The sequence below is a fragment of the Dipteris shenzhenensis genome, chromosome 14 (assembly GCF_047967505.1).
Source record: "Dipteris shenzhenensis isolate YYH24624 ecotype China chromosome 14, Dip_SZ_1.0, whole genome shotgun sequence".
NCBI lineage: Eukaryota > Viridiplantae > Streptophyta > Polypodiopsida > Gleicheniales > Dipteridaceae > Dipteris > Dipteris shenzhenensis.
Genome location: NC_141609.1, coordinates 48,569,231 through 48,573,683, shown reverse-complemented (window position 1 = coordinate 48,573,683; position 4,453 = coordinate 48,569,231).

The following is a 4,453-nucleotide window of genomic DNA, read 5'->3' as shown; positions in this document are numbered from 1 at the left end:
GTTTGAAGTAGGTCCCATGTGGCACGTTCTTCCACGAGAAGGTCGAGGTACCATTCTGACGCCTCATCAATTAAGGCCATTGGAAACCAAGCCACCTTAGTTTCATGGGATTGATCACCACCTGCTCGACATGCGGCATCAAAATGCTAGAGGAAGCGAGCTGGGTCTCCCCTACCATTATATTTGGGAAGTTCCAGTTTTCCCAAGGGGCGTCGGCCTTGATTGTTCTGATTTCGTCGATTGAAGAAGTTGTCAGCCTCAGCATCGAGCTCGATATCCCCATCATGCTCATGACGGCATCAAGCCATGTTGGGGTATGGAGGAGTTAAAGGAAGTTGTTGAATCTCAGGGGGGGAGTTGGGGTAGAGGATTGGCGGGGGCGGTTGTTGCAGTGGAGTTAGTTGCGGATGGGGCGAGCGTTGGAGTCGAAGTCATTGGCCGGAACGTAACTGCATGCAGATGGTGCGTGATTTGCCAAGGGTGTCGCTACCCTAAGGGCATTTGTGGAGGTGGTGTTGTTAGGAGAGTTAGAGTGATGTTAGTTTGTGTAGGGACCGTCGTGTTAATAATGTGCCTAAGATTGTCCTACGTGTGTAAGGAAATGTGCCGGTGCAGACGGATCGTTAATCGGAGGTCACGGCGTGAAAATACGAGTGAATTAATGCAAAATGAAGCCCACACGGGGGCGCGAATGAACGTGTGCTAGGGATGCCGAAATGGTGTGCAATGGGCTGGAAAAATACCTCGTAACGTGGTGTTTCCGTGTGTGAAATCGGGGTTCAAACGGGGTTCAATTTGGGTCCCAAACGGATGAGTTTCGAGGGGTTAAAGGAGGCGTAAATTTGGCGTTTTGGGGGGGTCCTAATGGTGGTGTGAATGGACTTTAAGTCCAACCGAGGGGTTGAAATCAAGTGACTCTAGTTAGACTAACTAACCGAGATCCTCCCAGTTACTATAACTGGGAGGTTAACTAACTGTAGTTAGTTACTAACGAAAGAGTTAGTCTAACCTAACTGAGGGTAATCTAACCGAACCTAGTCTAACTAACAGAGGGTTAACTAAACTAACCTAACTGTAGTTACTACAAACCTAACCTACGTGAACTAATCTAACTGAGGTTAACTAACTAACCTAGTTGGCCTAACCTAACCTAACCTAACTGTAGTTAAGACTTACTAGCCTAGGGTTAACCGACCTAACCTAACCGTAGTTAGTAACTAACCTGAGGTTAGTTTTAGGTTAGCTTCTTTTTTTCTTTTTTTTTTTTTTTGGGTGCTGGGGGGGCGTTTTGATGGCGGCGCTCGGGGGGGTGGGTTCGCGCAGGGGGTTTTTTCGCAACGGGGGGGGTGCGAAGAGAGGGGAGGGCGAGGGGAGAGAGGAGAGGGGGGCGTGGGAGAGGGGCGAGGGGGTGATGGAGGTGAGGGGAGAGAGGACGGGGGGGTGCGTAGCGAGGGGGAGGTGTTGGGGGGCGGGGCGGGCGGCCGGTGGCGCCGCGCTGCGGGCGTGCGGGTGCGGGCGCCGGGGGGAGGGTGTGGAGGGGAGAGGGGCGGCGCTGCAAAGCAGCGCCGCGGGCGGGGAGGGGCCGGGGCGGGGTGGGGTTGGGCGGGGTTGCGCGGGGTGGCGGGGCATGGGTGGCGCGGCCGGGGGGCGCACGGGGCGGCGGCGGCGGCGCTGTGTGCACTGCCACAGGGGGATGAGCGGGGCGGGGGTGGGTCGCAGAGCTGCCGCGGGGTGGCCGGCGGGGGTGGGGGGGGTTGGGTTGACAGGGGTAAGGGGGAGGGGGAAACAGAGGGGGGTGGGGGGGTGGGGGGGGTGACCAGGGTAAGGGGGAGAGAGAGAGAAGGGGTAGGGGAGGGAATGAGAGAGAGAGGGGATGGGAGAGAGAACGAGGGGGAGAGAGGAGAGAGTGAGAGGGGGAAAAAAGAGGAGAGAGAGAAGAGAGAGAGAGAGGGGAAAAGGTGTTGAGATATCAAGCTCTATCCCCGACATATCTCCTGGATGACTATCATTTATGTCACCGCCTATGTTAGTTGTACTCGTGGTGTAGTTAGACTACCACGTATGTTTTTGGTTTGGGTTCACATATGAACCACGTATTCTAGGTTTTGACATATAGGGTATTTCCCTCTTCTATTGTATTGTTGTTGTGTGCAAAAGTGAAGAAAGGCTTCACCCTCCAACCTTGTGTCCTCTCTCTTTTGAGTGTTGTGAAGAAAGTTGAACTTGAGTCTCCTATCTCTCTCCCTATTTCTTTACATGGTATCAGAGCCTTGTTCGTGGTAAGGAGCTCAAGAAAGCTAGCCAAGTTTGTGGTGTCCTGGTAAGAGGACCAGTGTAGCTTTCCTATTTCGAGTTTGGGAGCAAATCTCTGCAGGTAGCACAGCCAGAAGTGCAGGAGTGTACTGCTTCAGATTGAGAGGCCCTTCGCGGTGCGGCGAGAGTGCAGTATATGCTTTGCGGAAGTTCTTCGCAGGCACTCAGAAAAAGGCCCTGTTTTTGCTGTGCGACCACCGCGCGGCTAGTCGGTGGAAAGGTGCCACAGAAATTGCATCGTATGCCTATGTGCAGAGATATTGGGAGTTGCAGATTCATGCCTGTTGCCTGTTGATGCAAAATCGTCACGAGGAAGTGACTGTGTGGTGAAATACCACTTTCGTCAGTGTTGCAAATCTGCCCCTATGAGGCTCTTTGCAGAAGTTTTGCTATTTGCCCTTCTGAGGCATTTGCTGTGTTTACAGGTTGCTGTTGCAATTCGTGATTTGTAAAATGTCTGAGAATCTGTCTACCATTGTCAGTGAGAAGCTTGACAAGAACAACTTCCAAGCATGGAAGTTCAGGATGACAAACTTCTTTATGGGAAAGGGAGTTTGGGATTACATCAGTGGTGAAACTGCAGAACCAGTTTTGGGTGCTGCTCCCACTCCTGCTGAATTGAAGGCCTTTAAAGAATGGCATGAAAAAGCCAGAAAATGCCTGTATTGGCTGTCCGTTAGCATTTCAGATTCTATGATTGTGCATATACAGGATCTAGAGACGCCTAAGGAGGCATGGGATACATTGGTGAAGCTGTATAGCACAAATACCAAAGCACGAAAGATGCAGCTAAAGCAGGAGTTGCACAATGTGCAAAGGAAAAATCTGAATATAAATGAGTATTCCTTGAAGGTGAAAGGCCTTGCAGATTCTCTTGCCTCCATTGGAGCACCTGTTGATGATGAGGACTTAGTGTCCGTGACCTTGAATGGTCTTGGGAAAGATTATGCATAGTTTCGGACATCCATTGGAGTCCGTGAAACATTTCCTGATTTTCAGGAACTTATTGCTCTCTTGCTGAGTGAAGAGCAAAGGAATGGTGGTTCAGCCACCTCAACTTCTCAAGAGACTGCTTTCTACTCGAATACAGGTAGAGGCAGAGGTAGAGGAAGAGGCCGTTTTGGTGGCCGTGCAGGAAATCAGAACCAACAGCAACAACAGGAAAACCAGTCCTATGGAGGAGGACGTGGTAGTTCTAGAGGCAGGGGGAGCCAAAGAGGCCGTGGTTCATGGCAAAGGAACCAGCAAGTAAATAGCAGCACAGAATGCTATTATTGTGGAAAGCCTGGACACAAGGAGAATACATGCTATAAAAAGCAGAATGACATCAAAAGTGGGAAGTTGCAGCAAAGCAACTATGCATCATCAAGTGGGCATGGTGACGACAGAAATGAGCACCTTTTTGTGATGCAGCATATGGTTAACTCCATGTCAGGAGATGCTGCAGCTTGCAATGATGTTTGGTATGTTGATTCAGGTGCCTCTAACCACATGACCAGTCATGGTGAGTGGTTTCATGATGTTAGAAATTTGGATAAGCCAGGTTATGTTGAAACAGGTGATGATACTGCGCACCCAATTACGCAGGTTGGTAAAGTGCCATTGGCTATGCAGGATGGCAAAACAAAGTACTTGGCAGATGTACTTCATGTTCCAAAAATCACTAAGAACCTGGTTTCAGTTGGCCAGATGGTTGAGCAAGGTCTGCAGGTTAGATTTAACCCTGATGGATGCTTCGTTGAGGACTTGAAAAATAAGTGCCGCTTGGTTGCGAAAGGAAACAAAAATGGCAGAATGTTCACCTTGGATGTTGATATGCCTGAGGTGAAAGCTGCTATGTTTGCGCATGGGAGAGGTGTCATTGCAGATATTGAGATATGGCACAAGCGCATTGGGCACGTGAATATACAAAGGCTGAAATCTATGCAAACGAGAAACATTGTTGCAGGTTTGCCTAAATTCAGAGTTGAGGGAATGCAAAAGGTATGTGAAGCATGCCAAATGGGTAAGCAGGCCAGACATGCATTTCCCAAAAATGCTAAGGTAAGCAGAAGACCTTTGGAAGTGATCCATTCAGATGTTTGGACAACCAAAGCTGCTTCTATTGGTGGATGCCATTATTATGTGACGTTTATTGATG